This window comes from Netta rufina (assembly GCF_964035555.1).
Source record: "Netta rufina genome assembly, chromosome: 6".
Classification (NCBI taxonomy): Eukaryota; Metazoa; Chordata; class Aves; order Anseriformes; family Anatidae; genus Netta; species Netta rufina.
The window spans coordinates 5,663,461-5,683,980 of NC_140129.1; the positions used below are offsets into that span (position 1 = coordinate 5,663,461).

The window sequence follows — 20,520 nt, forward strand, 5'->3', positions numbered from 1 at the left end:
GCAGGGCCACTCAGGGAAGTCTACATTAAAAAAAAATAAATCATAAGAAATCAAACCCAAAGAAAACAAGTTATTATTTAATGAATAAAATAAGTATGCTATTATATTTAGAAGTCAATGCATTTTTCATTTTGAAAGAAAGGCAGGAGCCAGAAAAACAAACTTCTGTGTTATTCCGATGAAGCTTTGCAGGAAAATAAACAAACCTCCCCAATATACATCTCTAGTAACCTGAATTTATGACAAAGCTTAATAAACTGGGTATAGTAAGAAGCAGCTGTGTTTTCCACAATGCAGCACTGTTTATCCTCACTTGTTAAAGCGGACGTGCCTTGCAGAATATAAAACTACATCAGTGAAGGATAGAAAGAGACTGTTTACGTGCATGAACCTGTTCTGGTCAGGTTGCTGACAAACTCTACTGCAAGCAGCAAAAAAATCCTGCACACACTGGATGAAGGCCTGCAGGTTCGCACATTGTACATGTGCTAATTTGAAAAGGAATCTTGTGTCACCTCATGCTATTGCTCCACCATCAGACTGAACACGTGTGAATTGTCCTGTCCCTCCCTTCAAGTGGCTGGTCCTACATGACCCGATTCCCAGTGCAATATTGCACACACCTGAGCCAGTGCCCAGAGGAAGGTGCTCCAGGCAGAAAAAGGTGGTAATGGATAGGAAAAGGCTTCGAGCACCCTGTCGGCAGCATCCTGCTGTGTCAAGCTACCTGCAGAGTTGCATAGCCTGAGAAGAAACATCCTCTGAGAAATCAAAGCACAGACGAACAGAATTAATGCATCCATGACACAACACAACTAGTAACAGGATAATTGTGGAAAAGCCGTGTTTTGGATGACCATGCATCAGCTGCTGCTCTAGCCAGTATTTGCCATATACAAACATGGGTTTTCCTAATACACATGTACCAGGACAGACTATAAAGGAATAACTGATGTGTTTTCATGTGACTGATGAGATCTTTTAGTACAGAGCATAGATCTCTCTGCCATTCACCCTTCCATGTTGTTTGAGGCTGAGAGTACACTTGATAAGTTGTCTCCTCCAGGCATGTCTTAAAAAAGTCTTTCAGGTGCAATATCTCCTTAAGGATCGTACCATGTCAGGCATTCCTAGGTACATAGCAAAATGCAAGTTTCAGATCTCTATCAAGACATCGTAAGATTCAAAGCGAATTTGCCAGCTGAGAAGAAATATAGTTTATTCATTTTACCATACACAAACGCCGGATGGGACTTAATGTTTGGATCACATCTTCTAAAAAGCAGCTGAACATAGCACACAATTGGATACTGCTGTTTTGTGTGTGTGTTGGGGAAGGGGGGGGGGGGGGGGGGGGGAGTATTTAGACCATAAACAAGATCAAATGACCTAGAAATACACATGCCTTGCAGCAAGTATGAGAAACACCACAGTAAATACAACGTACACAAACACTCTTTAAGAACATCTGGCAAAACTCACCATAACGAATTCAAAGCATTTATCTCTAGCCAACCACTTATTTCTTTCAGAACTGAGATCTTTAGCATTTTATTTTGTTCTTTAATATCCAGGCATATTCTTCAGTAGTTGGACATTTTTTCCCCTGCCATTTGGCTAAGCAATCTAAGAACTTCATTCAGCAAAAGTAAATTCCAGATGACTTAGCAAATGAAAGTGATTTGGATTAAATAGAAAACAGATTATTTCAGGTTTTAAGAAGGCATGGGTATGCCGGTAACATAACACATCTCAAATACATTCCACTAATCTTAAATATGCTTTTCTTTACCTTTCACTAAATATCTAATCTGTGGTCAGTTTCTTCACACCTTTTAACCACTGTTCAGTTACAAGGCCAAAAAATGTGACAATCCCAAACTGAAACCATATATAGGCACAACACAAGCGAGTGAGAAATACTTATGAGCAAGGGCAACAGAAGAAAAGTGAAAAAATTAAGAGGAAGCACAAGGTGTGCATGGACAGGGAGGTAACTGTACCTCTATCTTAGAGCTAGAAGGTTTTAAACCACATTTAAAATCTCTCCCATTCCTCCACTATGCCTTGCCCAGCTTTTGTTTATATTTTTTCTTGACTCACTACTAAGAAAGTTCCTAGATTCCAATCAAGCCTAACAATGCTGCAAAGGAAACAGCTCCAGAGTGGGAAGAGAGAAAAATCTCATGTAGGCTTTACTCATAAACCACAAAACAATAAACTGTAAGGGTATTTCCCAAGAATAGGAAGAAAACCTCTATATAATAAAGTGCAATATCCTTAAATTATCTGAATATGACCTGGTTCTGTATTTTCTTCAAACCTGAGAAGAAGAATGCAGAAGCAAATTACCTCCTTGCCTGCCTCCATTTAAAGCCAACGGAAGAACTCCTTACTAACATGACAAATTCTATTTTGATGAGCAGAGCAGAACCGAAGCCTCAGAAGATGAAAGCACCATTTTCCCTGATCCCTACACAAACTGATGGATGAAGCAGTACAGAGTGATGCAACGAAGCCGGTGTTCATCTGGTCACTACCACCTGTGTTAGACAGCCTGGGAGTTAAGACCCGGCTTACCACTTCTACACAGAAACATCCCACCCAAGACGAAGATAAACAGGGAAATTCTTCAAACCCACTCGAAAATAAAATGCATTAGGTAAAATGTCAGCAATCTTGTAACACACATTGGCAACAGGTCTGTAGGAAAAGGGAAAGCAGAAGAGGTATTGATGGTAAGCACCACAGGTAAAGCACACTGTGCTCTGACATCCATAGTTACGTTAGCAAAGAGGAGTGGAATTAAGCATATCACATTCAAACCTGGGACTTGCACCGTGAAGTATGTCCTTGCTCTCCAATTGCTTAGAAACTGAGCATGCCAGTCGCATCCCTATAAAAGCTCTTCTAACATTGTAGGAATTAGCCATTACAGTACCTAGATAACAATGTTTTTCTGATGATGTGGGAACCACCAGAAGAATTAACTTGGATTTTATCTTACTTTTTATAATTTAAGATTTTACCTCCCATTATGTTGATGTTTTCTAAGTGGGATATCAAGAGAGATCACAGAGGAATCACTGCCATGTTTTTACCAAGAATGAAGTGAGAGCACGGCTTGGCACCTCAGCATACTGGATGCAGAGATCGGATGCTGGCTGTTCCTGCTGATACTACACTTGCCTGAGGCATCCCAGATTCCCCCAGTATGAGTGGCATCTCAAAAGAGGTTAAAGTTGTAAATAAAATATTCATATATAAGTAATGTAAATTGCCATATTTTGTACTTACCTATTTTAAACACCTAGATACATGAAATATGGTACCTCAGCACTGTATTATCACTAAGTAATATGTAATAATTCGCTTTCTTCTTACCACGACACCCTGAAGTCATCCCTGAACTTTCTGCCTGCTGCCACCGATACCTGCTGCCTCGTGGCAGCGCTGTCCCCTCTGCAGTCACATCGCTCCTGCTTTGCCAGTCAGTGTAAAAGCAAAGCAAATACCAGCACTTTTTGGAGAGAAACAATCAAGAGTGCTGTCAGCTGTGCCGTGATCTCCTGACAGATGATCACTACAGCTCATACAATGCAGCTGAGCTGAATTGTCCACGCCTGCAGATTTGCTGTCTGTAGCCGTGTGTTGGCTCAGGCTGCTCCAGTAAAAACCAATACAAAAGTATGCAGAGTCCCATTGAAACTAAACAAAAAGGGGGTTCTGAGGACACAATGTCATTTTCCATGTGAAGGGGGATGAGAGGCCCATCAGCCCATGCATTTCTGAAACCTCATGTACCCAGGTAAAACTTAAATAGAAGGTTTTTCCCCCCCTTTTTGCAGGGGTAAGACAAGCAGACAATTTGTCAAATGTTACAGTTCCGCTTGCTTTCCTCTGTATTTCTTCTAATTTGCTTTCTTTATATACTCATTCAAGTGTAAACTGTAACACTGAACTAACCACAGGCAAAGTATATTTTCAATCTTAACACAAAATCACACCATTCTTCTTCCCTCATGATTTCCAGCTGGTATTTTCCTCCTACCTCTGGAAGGATCCAAGCAGCTTACAGAAAACAAACAGCTTTAGTTCCCCGTTCTTTATGGGAGTTTTGGCTACCTTGCAGCATAGAAAGTGGTTGACTGGGAGGGAAGGGAAGCTGGGATGTAGGAAGATGCCCAGAGCCTCCCATCGCCACCTGCTGAGGGAAGGTTGTAGAATCCTTTTTACAAGTTGCAACCTCTTTAGGTAAGTTCTCCGAGTCTGCAAAACACTAAAATGCCTTAAAAAAGATAAAGGAGACTCAAGTTAGGAGAGCTGCACTAAATTGTAAGGCTATTAAGCCATTTCATAACAATTCCAGCATTTCTGAGGGACTGTAAGGGAATGTTACTTTTTTTACACTCCGTCTTCCTAGCTATGGACATGCCTTTCCATGCCTTTCAGCTTAACAGTCTGACACAGGACACAAAAAATCATGAAGACTTGATACAACAACAACAATACAGAGGAAAAAAAAAAAAAAAAAGCTTTCACTACCAGAATACATACAAAGGGCTGCCTTGGCAGCTGCACCAGAGCTGTTTCATCCAGTTAGGTGGGAGATCTGCAAATTCTCTTCTTCAATACCATCAGCATTATACACACTGCTGTTGCAGTTTAGCAGTGTTGACATACTGCATTTCACACCACACAACATAGCAGAAGCAGACAATTAAGTGCAATTACGGTATGGCACAGAAAGATAAGAGAATTAGTATCAGCTCCAGTTGCAGAATTTGTTGGAAAAGTGTTTCTTCAATCCTAAGCCTATTTGCACAACAGAAGAAATTGAATATTAACACAACATACAGCTTACAAAATTAGTACTGCAATTTTTAGGCTGCCTAAATCAAGAACAAGATCATACTAAACTCAGATGTTAAAGACCTTTGTGCTTACAAATCCCCTGTACACGCTCCTTGAAAGCTCACACATGTGAAACAGCTTAAGGGGCGCGATAGTGGGGGTTAGGCTCTCAAACTACTTTCTGCTGGCTACATGGCCCCCTGCTACCATTTTCTGTCCTGAGTAAAGATTCAGCACCATGTTATATGTAAACGATAAGCAATTCATCTCTCACTATTATGCATTACTTTAATGGGATATTTTTCCATGTTATCTTAACTGCAGTTCCTCTAAAATAGGTATGAGCTGCGTACACCATCAGACACACACTCGTGCATACCACACCGTGCCATACCCTGCGAGATGAAACCACCACCTAGCTGGACACCAAGTGCCCGCTGCTTTGGAAGTGAAGACTATGCCCATGCTGTCACTCGATGAGGTGGGAAGCAGAAGAATAAGACACACTAACAGCTGCTATCTTCAGGCCTGGGATTCAATCTGCTTTGATTTTAGCACATGAACAAGCAGCCAGAACCATCAGCAGAGACCTGTGTAGCATCTTATTATAAGCAAGAGTGACAATGAAATATTTTGACGTACTTTCCCATTTAAAACTGCGGCTTGTATCAGCAGAAGCTCAGACATGGTGGTGCCATCATTCATGATTTTAGTGCAAGCTTTGCAACATGTTTTTCTAGAAGACTTAAGACCTGAAATTGAGCTTCTGTTAAAAGTAAAAAAGAAAACAAGAAAAAAAAAAAGATCCACAACACCATTTAACATAATCAAGTTTCAGACCTAAGGAACTGAAAAAAAAAAAAAAAGGAAGAAAAAAAAAACCTTTAAAGAAGAAAACGCTAAACATTTGAAAAGGACAAAGTGAAAGCCTGTTCTGTTTTTAAGCCCATTTCATAATTTTGTTATGGGACCTGACTCATGATCTTTGAATGCACACGGCTGCCAACACAGCGTGTAGGAAGGAGGCATTAGAGACAGCACATATCTGCACAGCAAGGCATTTGGAAAGATGCTCCGGACAAACATTAAGAAAATAGGTTTGAGGACACACCAAACTTTCTTTAAACAACTCCTAATGTAATTGGCATGCAAAGATGACTGCTGTTCCAAACTACATTTTGAGATGTGATTGCAGGAAAAATCATTTTTTATTGGGAACACAGTCACTTATCTAGGCTCATTACCTCACTTCTGCTCTGCTTTCCAGAAGATTTCACAACAGATGAAGAAAAAAAGCATTGTACATTTTTTTTAATGTAGTTCTTTTAAAGAAGGTCTTTTGAAACAATCTCTTCAATCTGGCAGAAGAGAAAATCCACAGATTGTGTTCCGTGTGCCTGTAGGTGTAGAAAAATCCTGAGTTCCAGTGGGCAGCCAAGGAGCAGCTCAGAGGATGCTGTGCACCACAGGGTAGGGGTGAGAGGGGCAGCCTCTTGCTGCCAGCCAGGGCAGCCTCTGCCTCATGCAGCCCTGCTTTCTGCTTGGGCTCCTGCAAGGGTTTTGAGCGTCCCTGAGCACCTGGGAAGTGTAAACACAAGATTTAAGTTCCTGAGAATACATCCTGGCTGGGAAGAAGTGGAGATCTAGGATCTGCATTTAAAAGGACAAAACTGAAAAAGAGAATGCACTGTGAAACAGCACAGCGGCTAGCACTCTGGGGTCTGCTTTGCATGTTGCTACTGCATTTTGTCTTCCTCCAAGATTGCCCCATTAAAACTGCGGGGAACCAGGAGAGCAGAGAAAGAGAGAAGAAAAAAAAAAAACACACACACAGACACACAGATGAAAGATCTTGAAGAGTTCCAGAGAATCCAGCAGTCCTCAAAAAAAAAATCATTTTATCTAAAAATAACATGCAGGAATTTGAATGCTAAAGTTTTCATGTTATTCTAGGGATTCCAAGAAGATGGCAACCCTTAGAGATGATTCTCCTCTATTCACAGCTATTGCCAGACACAGGAATACCTGCTCGCCCTGCCCCACTAAAGCAATACAGCATGCTAGAAACAACCATCGGACACTTCTGAATGTCAAACTATTTGCCTTAAAAGTCACACATTTCTAAAAATAGAAGTAATCTTTGCTTTACAGAAGTTCATGAAATGCCGTATCTTACTCTCGGGGCTTTTCTGGTACTTCTTTGCCACATTATCAAGTAGTCTGCATAAAACTTCAGGTGTTGGGAAGCCTGAACTCCGTTTCTTGCTCTGGTGAAAGCTCACTATATATACGGTTGTTACAAACTCACATCATGTCTCTCTTTTACAGGAGTGTCTGTATCATTAAGCTACAAAATTGTACAGTCTTTCTTTGCCTAATACACAATTATACCCCCAAAAAAACAGCAAGCCATTTCAACCTGAGGAAATGATGGTTATCAGAGCACCCTCATTGCTTGGTGATTAGAACATCTGCTTAAACCAGCAGAGGGGAGGTGGAATTAAAGTGTAAACTCTTCCCTGGGAATTCAAGATGAGTTTCCAGCTGGATAAACTCTCTATTGAAATCTGGATAACATCTACCTAGTAACATCACCTCCTTCTCTTGATGTTCAGTTCAGCATAACAAACAAGTTTTGAAACTACCTGGCAAGATGCAGCATTTCAGATGACCTTGTGCGTATTAGATTGGGTGGAGCTGTAGCCTAGGTAGAAAGTGTTTTTAAGGCTGAGGATCTGTGTCTGGCCACTGCCAGAGTTCTTTCAGTGCCCGTGGAAAGGTAAAAACCTACGTGGGCCCTCAGCAATGCAAATGAAGTGGCACAGGCAGGGTCTATGCTTGAATATCTAAGACAAGGAAATTTGATGTGGCATTTAAGTCATGGAGCATCTTCAACAAAGCACTGACAGGGACACAAGCTGGTCCTCTAAAGGCGCTTACTGCTTCCAAAATCAGATTGCAGTAATGCTAAAAAGAGGATGGGGGAAAACGTTTATTTGTGCTCAATTAGTGTATTCTTATGCAACAGCTCTACTAATCCAGGACTTTTTGTCTCACGAGCTGATTAACTTGCCATAAAGCCTCAGCTACTCATTTCACCCCCAATGACGACCAATGGTTCCCAGCCACCTGATGCTGCAAAGGAAACCTGCTGCACTTGGGCTCTTGGCATGCTACAGACCCTCCAAACCCGAGGGAATTAGCATCCTGTGCAATTCATGTCAAATACATCAGCAACTCAAGGATAAGGGAGTTCCTTTTTTGTTCTTTTTCAAGACACAGTAGTCCCCTGTTGAAGTTAAAGTTGCCCTTTAATTATTTCTCGCAGTAGCTTTAATTACTTTCTTATGACAAGTTCAAGCAATATGCTCTTGAGGGATTATCTCACGAGAAAAACTAATTCGATAACCATAACATAAATGCCAGTTTATTGTATTTGACCTCTCCAGTTCTTTGAGTAAATCTTTTGATTTGGAGTTGCAGAGCATCCAGCAATATTTACAAATGTTGGGTAAACACCCACTCGCGCTGCTGTTGCGGAACTGAGATGTAACATTGTCTAAAGGCAAAGGATAAGCGCATTACTTTAATGAGGTCCTAAAGGACTTTCTGAAGGGTCCCACCAGGTGAGTGTTTTGCAGAGCAGTAGATGCAGTCTTTGAATTCTGAAAAGACATTCAAGCCTCAAAAAGATTACAGGTTGCTACCAAAGCCCAACAGGGCGGTGCCAACCATTAGTTTACCTAACAGCCAGTCTCATCCGCTGCTTTAACTACACCTTCCTCAGCTTTGCTCACCCAGTACCAGTTTGGCATTTCCCCATGAGATTTAAAATGCATTACACGGGATCCTGCAGTAGTGGTTCACTGTTGCAGTCGAGAATTTTTCTCTCTCTTTCTATTTTTTTTTTTTTGGCATCAGAATCATTTTCGGTCCTGTACCCATCACTTCCAGGACATGCCCAACGCTACCCAGGTCATGCCTAAGACTGACATCCTTACTGCTAAAGCAACCCTTGCTCCTGCTGATTTCCAGACTCTTTTCACTAATGTCCCTATCTCAGGAGCTCCGTTAAAGGCACAGACCTGACTGTTCCCTTGCATCCTTCAGTACTGTGCCGTAATTCCTGGGTTTTTAATCTGTGAATCACCAGCTTTATTCTACCTCTTCACATAGAGATAAATATTTAAGGGGGCCTATAACCACTTACACAGCTGCGCATCTAAAAATAAAATACGTACCCCAAACCATCCAGCTAATAACCACATATTTACCCTCCCCATTTTCCCCACTATTTTGTTGTTCCTTTCCCTGAGTGCACGTGGAAAACCTCCAAACATCAGGGGCTGTCCCTGACATAACAATTGACTAAGCCGTTCAATAATTAAAGGCAAACTTTTCCGTTCGTGCTCCACCAAACAGAAGCTTGACCTTCAGGAAGGTTTCTTCCCCCTCTCGTAGGAATTGCCTTATTTTGATGACTATCACCAGAGGCAGAGGGTTGAAGCTCTGAGGAGTGGTGCCTCGGCACAACAGCAGAGCGGCACTGCCGAAGTTGGGATTCGGTCTAATACGTAGGGGAAGAAAACTATTGAAAAGACACAAGTATTTCTAAGTCGCGGGGGCACAGCTACGCACGTAAGAAACAAAAAAAGGGTGCCTGTTTATATTTACACCGAGTAGACCAAACATGCTTTGTTCAAATATTTTGCCTCTCCACGCAACCCAAAACCTTCCAAATCACCTCCGTACGTGCCTCGCCTCCCAGCCGGGGAGCTCTGGGCATGCTTTTGGTCCCTTCTCCGTGCAGACACCCCCGGTAACTTGCAAGCCAACAGCACCCCCAAACTTCCAGACCCGCTGGGGCTGGGACTCAGCACCCCCCGGGCAGCTCCCTCGGAGCTCGTCGCGGGGTGGGAGTTGAGGAGCGAAGCTCGGCGACCTGCGGGAAGTTTCCCGGGGCACCGCGACCCCCGGCTCCCCCCGCAGCCCCCCGGGGCACCGCGACCCCCGGCTCCCCCCACAGCGCCCTGGGGCAGCGAGCCCGGCTCCTCACCGCCCCCGGGGCGCCGCCTGCTCGGCCGGACTGGGAGCGGCGCTCAACGGGAGACCCCCGGGCGCTGCCCCTGCCCGCACCGCGCACCCCCACCGCCCCCCGGGACCCTACCTGCGGGTGATGGCGGCCGCCTCCCCGCTCCGCTCCGGCCTCGGAGCCGCCGAGAAAAGTTTCCTGACGTCAGCGCGGGCGGACGGCCGGGGGACCCCGCCTGCCTGCCGGGCCAGCTGCTCCCGGGCTCCCCCTGCCTCTGGCCGGGAGGATGAGGAGGAGGAGAAGGAGGAGGAAGGCGAGGAAGAGGAGGAGGAGGAGGCGCTCGGCAGGGGGCGCCGCTAGCGGTGCGCGCGGAGCAGCCCCTGGTGGGAGCCGTCGGTGCGGCTGGCTCCGACGGGAGGTGGCCGCAGCCCGCTGTGCCCACGGGCTGCTGTGGCGAAAGGCGCGGCGCTGAGGTCGCCCAGCAGCCTCCGTGACGCCGGCCCCGGCTGGAAAGCGTCACAGCAGGGCCTCCGAGGGCAGCGGGGAGCCGCCGCCACCGCCCGGGGCTGAGGGGGAGCGCCCAGGGACGGGCAGCGCCCCGCCGACCCCCAGGCAGGGGGCCCGGCTCTTGAGGAGAGGGTCAGCCCCCGCCGCTTGCTTTACTCACGCTCTGCTTTCTTTCCGCGAAAAAAAGTGGTGAGGACGCAGGGGGAAAACAGTCGGAAGGAGCGTGTGCTAGTTGAGGAAGAAGACTGCAAGTTAGCGGCTCAAAACGCCGCAAGGAAAGGCAGAGTTTGGGGAAGGGAGTTAAGGGAGACACTTCTACACGTCTTGGGTAAATCCGTGATGGAGAGTAAGTCTCTCAGTAGGGTATAGATCCATCGCCTTTGAATGATGCAGTCCCTGCACGTAATCCCTGTCAAAATGTGCTTTTGGAAACACCGGAACATTGCACCAATATATTTTACAAGTTACGGGAGACGCTACTTAGGGACACGCCATATTTCTAATAAGAAGAAAAGGAATTCAAGTCTGTCCTCTCTCCTCTATTCCCCATGGCCTTCTGCCATGATACCCCCAGTGACAGGATAGGAAGTGTCTTTGGAAAGGCAGGGGATTCATCCATCATTCCCCCAGCTGTTTTTTTTCACAGCACAACTCCACTGTGCAAGTTGCCTTTCATTTTCCATTGATCAACAGACAAACATCAAGAATAGCTATTTAGCAGAACAAAACACGCCACTGAAATCAAAGGAAAGGTGTTTCGTGTGCAGTAGGTGTTTTGTTTTCTTTATAGCTGGAAAACAGTTCAGGGTGGCAATTTACAGTTAAGAGCGGAATGATCGCGATGGAATAAACATGAAGGGTAAAAATCAACACCAGGCAGCTTTTTAGATCAGTAACTCCTAGATAATTACAAGCATAGATGTGAATTATATAAAAAGTTAATTAGTCTACCTGCCTTTTCCATTCGCTCTTAACCTCAATAAAGAACCTCCAAAATGTATACATGGAAATAAGGCAAATTATGTCTGCTTTAGGGATTATTAGAAGGCTTCTGAAATTTTCAGTCAGTTCAATTCTCTCAGAGAAAAGACACAAACCCTAACATCTTATATGCTTTCAGAGTTGTTTGTAAACTTCCCCAGTAAACTAAAGCTAGGAAGCTGTTGTAAAGGATCGTGGTGTTAAAAAAAAAAAAAAAAAAAAAAAAAATTGACCTGTGAGAGAATCATACCTGCTAAATTCCAAAAGATAAATAGACAAATTTATCCTTCCTGAAGGATGGAAAGTGGAAAACCTTTTGAGGAAATTTGTCTGTGAATTATATCCTGAATAACAACATAGCCAGGAATTGTTCTCAGCATCCAGAAAATATTAAACCTTATTCTGAAAAATAATAATAAACCTGTCTGTAGTGAAATATTAAGACAGTTGAATACCTAATGAATTTGAGAAAAATGCTTTTATTTCATTCACAGCTGATCCTTGAGTGGTCGGTACACACTTCCAAAATACTTTGTTATTGTTTTTGACAGCTATGCTTGCACACCCTTCATCAGTATCTTATGGAAACTGACAGCAGCATTGCATGCATCTCCTTATCCACTTGCCTGTAGAAAACAGAGAAAGGGTGAGGAGAGAATCTATGAAATCTATGCAAGTAAGGAAGAAAAAAAGAAAAGTAAATTTCTACCCAGGACCATGCTTATGAGTAATAAAAGCAGAGTAATCTAGCTCATTTCAAGGTTGATTTGTTAATTGTGTGAAGCATGTAGACTCATCACCTGTGTTTCTTATGGGTGTGACCGTTTTTGAGGAAAGAGGCAGTTTGTGTATTGATTTCTTAGACAAAACTACAGTTTGTTTCAGTGTCAGGAAGCATCTTTTTATATTTGGCTTTTCAAAACATACATCCAAGCCTCGATTTTTTATTTTTTTATTTTTTATTTTTTTTTGATGTAGCAAACAAGCACTCAAACCTCTTCGGTATATGTTCTGTTTTTATTTTGATCAGAGAAGCTCAGCTGCAGGTAGGTTACTAGATGAAATCTCAAAATTTTGATCTACCTACTGAAAATATATATATTTGTGAAGTCATAGCCTCCCTTACAGGTTTTACGCTTTGCAAAACTAAGCTTCAGGAGAATTTTAGTAAAATTGTAGTTAAGGTCAGTAGCTCACTCACAATAGCAAAGCAGAACCCAATAGAAAAACAGAAAACATTTTGGCTACAGAAGTACAATTATCTTCAGTTCTCTGAAAGTGATCCAGAAACCAAGGAAAATGTGCAGTTAAGGGTACTTTCTGAAGGACAGATTCTTCATCAGAGAAAACTGAAAATATAATATGATAGACTGTGTGTGTGGGGGGGGTTGTTTTTGGTTTTGGTTTCCAGATTTTTCTGGTATGAAGTCAGGGTAGATTTTGTCCAGCTTCAAGTTATACCGTTTAGAATGCAGTAAAAATATTTCTAAGTGTAGAATATGTTTCCTCAGGAAAGGGTGTATTTAAAAATTCCTTCTGCATGCAAATTAGTTTCTTAAAAACTGAGACATTTTATAAACACAAAAAAATAGTAACTGAGAAGCTTTGTATTTCTTAATGTGTTATTTTTGATGTAGTCTGTCTTGCAATGTCTAAACAAAAGAAGTGTAGAGCAAACCTATCTTCAACTTAAATTCGGTGAATATTCCCTGAAGAGAATAGAGAAAAAAAATATATATATTTTTTCTTCTGTCATTTTTCCCCATCAACAATGGCAATCTATGTGAATAAATAAGAACAGTGAGAGGAAAAGTAGAGCAAAAACATAGGAATTGTAGAAATAGTACCTCTTTACCTATTTTTTAAAATGGCATAATCCATGTTGCAAGTCTAGGAGGAAAAAGAATAAAACAGTGACTTCCTCTGTATTCTAAGTCCCCAAAACCTGAAGTCAGGACACTCCTGGGGCTATCATTCTAGAGTGTTGTAGAGAATTTGAGCAAAGAACCAGGCACAGAAGAAATGAAAAAATATCCTCAAGAGAGAACAAAATCACATTCATAAACACATAAAAATTGTCTCCTTATATGAAAGGATGTATTATTGTTCTCATGAGGTTGTAAGCATCAGTCATGTAAAGAGATAGTGATGACTGAGTGGAGAAAACACATGATGAGCAAAAGCAATGGAATCCACATTCATCTACATCTGTACCTGCACCAAGATCAAAGAGTAAATATTAATCCCTTGGATTGATTTAAGAGAAAATTGTTACTAGAAGGAACAAAGATTAAAGGATTGCACCAATTATACAACCTGAAAAGTTTCACCTCCCTGCTGAGCACTGTCTCACCCCTCTCAAAGACCAAAACCTAAATAAGCATTACCCTGCAGGAATGTTCAATAAATAAGACAGCAAAGCACCTCCATTCAATCTTTCTTATGAAGAAAAATTGCCAGAGAAATTTCCGTCCTTGATTTCTTATTTAACCTGTGGGCCTTTTTAATGTTGTCATAGAAGTATAACATACCCTCAATTTAAGTTTTCCTTGCTTTACCAGAAAACTGTTTACACTGTAAACAAAAATCACATCCCAATATTGATCTGAATGGCATTAGGAGGAGTAAAAAAGCTGTGCACATCAAAAAAGGAAAGACATCATAAGCAGTGTCAGCTTGTGTATCGCATCAGAGACAGCAAAGCCCAAGAGGGCTGAGTACCCAGACAACTAGTTGCCTTATCTTTTGTAAACTTAATCAACTGGGTAACCAGGTAGCTGTTCCTCAGTTCATCCAAGCAGATGCCTCTTGACAGCAGTTATGTAGCAGCACGTTACCTTAATTTCACTTTTGTTTGACAATTGACCAAAAACTCTTGAGATAGGATTTACTGAGAGCCTATGACAGAGGCTCATATATATTAGAAGATCTGATACGGAGTTATTTGGGAGAGATTGAAGAACATGAAACACAGTTATTTTATCTAGCTTGATTAACTGGGAATGCAGTCATACTTCAAAGATGTGAAGGGTTATTGACTCAGAATTACAAGACTTCTTGCATTCCTCTCAATCCATTTATAAAAGGATTCCTGCTGAATATATATAACATAATAAAAAACACTCTTGTGTATATGATTTTTTTTTTTTTGTGTATGTGAATTTTTCCTCATCATTGGGAAAAAAATATATTCAGAAAGAACTATTAAATTTTCCGGGTGTCATAACCTACTCAGTTTTTTCCAGGTGTCTTAAAGAGTTGAGTTGTTTAAAGCCTTCATCTGACTGGAGTCTTTGTAGTCCATCAATAGTGACTGATTTACTGTTAATCACTGTAAATCTGAGCATGAGATCAATATCAACTAACAATCTATCTAAAGAGGAAGGTTTTCTATGCCACCCCACCCTTATCCAGCCAGTTGGGTTAGAAACTGGCTGGATAGCCGGGCCCAAAGAGCCGTGGTAAATGGAATAAAATCCAGTTGGAGGCCAGTCATTAGTGGCATTCCCCAGGGCTCGGTGCTGGGGCCGGTCCTCTTTAATATCTTCATCGATGATCTGGATGAGGGCATTGACTGCACCCTCAGTAAGATCACAGATGACACCAAGTTAGGTGCGTGTGTCAATCTGCTCGAGGGTAGGAAGGCTCTGCAGGAGGATCTGGATAGGCTGCACCGATGGGCTGAGGTCAACTGCATGAAGTTCAACAAGGCCAAGTGCCGGGTCCTGCACCTGGGCCGCAATAACCCCAAGCAGAGCTACAGGCTGGGAGATGAGCGGTTGGAGAGCTGCCAGGCAGACAAGGACCTGGGAGTATTGGTTGATAGCTGAATATGAGCCAGCAGTGTGCTCAGGTGGCCAAGAAGGCCAACAGCATCCTGGCTTGCATAAGAAACAGTGTGGCCAGCAGGGCTAGGGAGGTGATCGTCCCCCTGTACTCGGCTCTGGTGAGGCCGCACCTCGAGTACTGTGTTCAGTTTTGGGCCCCTCACTACAAGAAGGACATCGAGGTGCTTGAGCGAGTCCAGAGAAGGGCGACGAAGCTGGTGAGGGGCCTGGAGAACAAGGCCTACGAGGAGCGGCTGAGGGAGCTGGGCTTGTTCAGCCTGGAGAAAAGGAGGCTCAGGGGCGACCTTATTGCTCTTTACAGGTACCTTAAAGGAGTCTGTAGTGAGGTGGGGGTTGGCCTGTTCTCCCACGTGCCTGGTGACAGGACGAGGGGGAATGGGCTTATGTTGGGCCAGGGGAGTTTTAGGTTGGACATTAGGAAGAACTTCTTTACTGAAAGGGTTGTTAGACATTGGAACAGGCTGCCCAGGGAAGTGGTGGAGTCACCATCCCTGGAAGTCTTTAAAAGACGTTTAGACGTGGAGCTTAGGGATATGGTTTAGTGGGGACTGTTAGCGTTAGGTCAGAGGTTGGACTCGATGATCTTGAGGTCTCTTCCAACCTAGAAATTCTGTGATTCTGTGATTCATAGAATTTCCACCCCAAAGGGATACAGTTTCTGTATCCCTGAAGCTTTGTGGAAGTGTGTAACATTTTTAAGGTTGTGTAGCCACCACTACAAAATACTTGCAAAATAGAAAAGCAGTTTCTCATGCAGAACTTCTCACAGACTATTTATTGCAACTGCAAAGCCAAGAGAGAAGAAGAACAGACTAGAGGCGTTTCTCAAAACTTTGGAATGAAGATACAATGGAGACTTCATTAAAAACAAAAGGCCAATATGAAAATAAGGTATTCTTGGTGAAGAACAGGAGTGTAAAATACTTAATATCACTTTTTTTTTTTTTTCCTTAGCTAGTTATCCTTTGAAGTGTAGTAGAACATTTATTTAAGAAAGTATTTGAAATAGTCTAAATTACTTACTCTATGAGAATATTCTAGAACCATAAGACAGCCTAAAACCTAATTATGCTTCTTTAAGACAGGGAGAATAAAAGAAATCATTACTCTATGATCTATACTACACGCGGACATCAGTTTTCAAAACTGTTTATTATCCGAAAAGATGCAATAAAAATGTCCTCAAGGATGCCTAAATCCAAGTGAAATTTCACATCAGCTCTTATTTAAACTCACAAAGAATTTTCCCAGGGATTTTAGAGAGCAGTATCATAATATATTAATAAAATATTTATACAAAAATAAAATAAATATAAAAATAAATATACATTTATTATAATTTATATAAATAAACATAAAATATAAATTTATTATAATTTATATAAATAAACAAACTAAAAATAAAAATAAATATATCTGTTAAACCCTTTGCTCTTAGGGCTTCTCTTAAATAAAATGTTACAAAGGAGATGGAATTCTGGAAGTATCTCTAATCCTTGACTTAAGCAATATAGTATCTATCAACAGTTAAACTAGAAACTAAAATCTTCAAAGCTATTAAGTAAAATAGTTCAGGTAAGGCATAACAAAAGCCAAAAATGTACTTGAGACTTTCAAATCAAGGCCAATTCAATATTTTAAATGCATGTTTCATAACTCTTACTTTTCTCTATTTTCATTTGCTTCTTTTCCACATGTAATATTTCATTCCACTTAATGCAACACGCAGAGGATTAGATGTAGATGCATTCACAGTTAAGGACGAATTTTACTTATTCACATTAGATACATTGTCCTAGAGATGTAAACCACAGTCTTGATGACAGAGGATGCATTTAATATTCACGTTTTAACATTTTTTAAAATTATTTTGTATGTATAATGTAAAGCTCAAAAATAAGACATTTGATAATTCTGGTAGAAGGATGTGAACGCTGAGCACAGCACAGGGTTAATATCAAAGCAAAGAACCAAATACAGGAAGAAAAAGAAATAATGTTACATTTAACAATGTTGTTTTGTAGTCTGTAGCAGGGAAAATATACATCCAATTACAACTGCTCTATAGTTTGGAAGTCTGGAGTGTAATTAATTATCGACATTATTTGTGTTCTGCAGAAATGAGCTGTCATCCATTTTAGTCAGCTGTGCAATCATTTTTAAAAGTACTTGCCTCCATCATGAGCCTTTAATCCTACCAAAATCATGAAACATATCTTGCTTATTCAATTTTCAGAGATAGAACCATGTGTTTCTTTCTAGAAGTTCAACATTAAATATTTTTATATGTACCCTCTGTCCTGGAATACACATGTGGAAAGCAATAAATTCCATTAATCTCTTCCAGTGGATGTTCCATCTGAAACTACAAGAATCCTTAGTAAATGCCAGACAAACTACCTTCTTAGATAAAACAATAGGAGTAAGCATCACTTTAAAGCATGATATTGATGTTTGCTAGGTTCTGGTGCAGACTTCTCAAGAGCTGGCATAAACTAGCACCTTCAAGCAAGGAGAGCAGAACATCACCTTGTAATTGAAAATGCACCATTGAGCCAGCATCTGCAAATAGAGAGTTTGAACAGACTTATCTAAATATTTGAATTAACTTTCAAGTTTTCCTCTAAACTTCTTAGGTACTATTCTTGAATTATGGGAGTGAGAAGTAAATATAAAATTACTTCTTAGTTGACAATTGATACTTGTGATTTATGAACTTATTCATAAGTCTAGGTGTTTTCATTGGGCACAGGGTCACACATTTCCATGGCTACCAGAATGAGACTCGTCTGTTATTCCCCACCAAGCATCTCAAACTTTTTTTCTTCCTTTTTCCATTTTGTTGGTAGATATCTCACATAATTATTACTGGGTTCGTGCTTTTAGATGAGAAACTACTCAGCCTGTAGACAGCTTGTAAATGTACTTGGATATTGCAGGGAAAATTCAACTCATCTGAAAAGTAGCAGTACATTATTAAAAATAAAGCAGTGAGTGCAAGGAATCTATGCAATCTGAAGAACATTAAAACATGCCTGATGATGGTTACCCCCTAAGACCTATGACTGATACCATTATATACTATGATACCATTTTGAACTTTCTTAACTAAATATATTGTCTGTCTCATACTTGACAGTCTCAAAAATTAATTCATGGTCTTCTGATGTTAGTGACTTTTGTTACAGTCCCTTGGTCACTGTCCATCTTCCACAGGTGGTGAGGTAAAAACCGGCTTTCCCTAATGGATATTGCAGTTAGAATTCTGTTCATAATGATGTTCTACAGATCCCTTTTATGAAAACAAAGGATGAAAAATTAAAGGAATAAACATTTCCCCAAATTTGTATCTTACATGCAACCATCTCTCAAACATCTGTTCCTTAGAACTGACATGAAACCGACTGGGGAAAAGGCCTAATTGAACTTTGAAAAGATGCAACAGAGAATGCATTTTAAATTTACATGTGCACATGGAGTGCAATACTTTCCCTGAAAGTTCAAAAATTGCTATTGATGAAGCAGCATTTTAATAGTGTGATAAAATCTAGTTCAAGATGAACCCTGACTTTATCCACAACTCCTACACCCCCCTTGAGACTATTTAACATTAAGCACACTTCAAAATGAAGTCTAAGCATTCCTTTGAAAGTAGCAATTGTTTTAATTCATGCTGGCTGATGTTGTTATTATATTACTCAAAAAAGTAATGGGTGATTATCCTTTGAATAAGGAGCATACAATTCACAAAACTATGCTAATGCAGCACTTTGCTAGTCAAAACAGCAGGATAGTATAGCTGTACCAAAGAAGACATAACTATACTGAAGTTGACAGGTAACTTGTTCTGGGTGTCTTGTAGCCTCACTTTGTGTGAGAAAAGGGGAAAAATTTGCTTTTGATTAACTTTGATTTTAGTAATGACATCAGTAATAACTTATCGGTCAATAGTTTTCTGTAATAAGTTATTTCGCCAACCACCTTTTCCTTGCTAGTTAATACCTAACAAGTAAATTGCCTTTTTGCCTCCTAACACCTTCTAGTATCAACTCACAATATGATTCTTACAGCTGAGTAACATACACATGCTCTTTACTAAGACTGCCACACGTAGGTAGAGTGAATTTCTGGTGTATGTTGCTTAGTGGGCTACCCAGAAGTGGGTATCCCAATCCATCCTTGCCAATCTATAAGAAACAGGAAATTCAATTTGTTCTGCCAAAACAAAAATCTCAGAAGTCTCAATTAAAAGAATCCAAAAAAAAAAAAAAAAAAAGTTACTAAAGAAAACATAAGAACAATAAAATACACATCTGCTACCAATCTCATTTCCTAGCTGTCACTTGAAATTTCGAAGTCATGCTTTAGCTGCAGAAACAAAACAAACAATTCAGCACCATTTCCCTTCTTTTATTCCCCATCTAGTAATCAGGGTCATGTTCAAAATTAGAAAAGGACAAAACTATGATTAACCCAGAGTTAGGATAGTGACAATACTCTATAAATATATTTTAGATTAATATACATTGTGCATATTCCTTTGGAACTCAAAATGAGTGTGAAGTTTTTATAGAGATGGTACATGAAATACATACATATATGTCTGTAATGTGGCATTTTAAATATTTTTTTCTAAGTTTCTTTTTTTTTCTGTTATAGCATTCTTTTCCCATTTCACAAAATAAATAAATAAATAAATAAAATGTTTTCTTTACTTCTTATTCTTGTCTTTGCCTTGGTTCTATTTTCTTCTATTGATTTTTCATTCTTTTCAGAGTAGAGCTGTCTCAGTCTTTACTTTGCACTCACTGCTGTGTATTTCTTCTCCTAATTTTTTATGCAATGTAGCAGTTATGTGGCTTTAGCCAAGTCTCTTCCTTCCTCCCCATACTGATCGTTCGGATTTTGTTAACAGGATGGACAGCCTTTGGCATCCCTACCAATTGAATTGGGTGTAACATGGTAGCACAGTAATAAAGAATATTTTCCATTTATTGCTGAGTCTTTTGTAGTTTTCATCTTTACTCTGTGCATTTGCATCAGCTCTGAAGCCAGTCTTGCTACCATACAAAGTTGTGAGCAAATATGTTCTCTCATATTTCCAGCAGTCTACAAATTAACTTACAAGTTAATTGCTGCATCTTGCATGAACCATAAACCTCTCATGTCATGATAACCCAGCCACAAATTCCCTATTGAAAAACCATTCTTCCAAAAGTAATTTTTTCTTTTCGTGACTACAAGAACATGAAGAACCTTAGCTAATCTTCCTAAACATATAATTTTTTCCTGTTATGT

The 20,520-nt window shown here is 40.7% G+C and overlaps 1 protein-coding gene across 4 annotated transcripts in view; it reads right to left on the bottom strand.

Moving 5' to 3' along the window:
- GULP1 (GULP PTB domain containing engulfment adaptor 1) overlaps positions 1–10,161 on the bottom strand; it is a 151,461-nt gene extending 141,300 nt beyond the window's left edge. For 2 of the 4 annotated variants that reach the window (XM_084288907.1, XM_084288899.1), the window contains exon 1: positions 10,022–10,161. The gene's annotated coding sequence lies outside the window, so the exon portion shown is untranslated. Of the gene's footprint in view, positions 1–6,098; positions 6,174–10,021 lie in introns of those variants that run through there. The other 2 variants (XM_084288900.1, XM_084288905.1) reach the window with 2 other exon arrangements.
- Between the last annotated feature and the right edge of the window lie 10,359 nt (positions 10,162–20,520).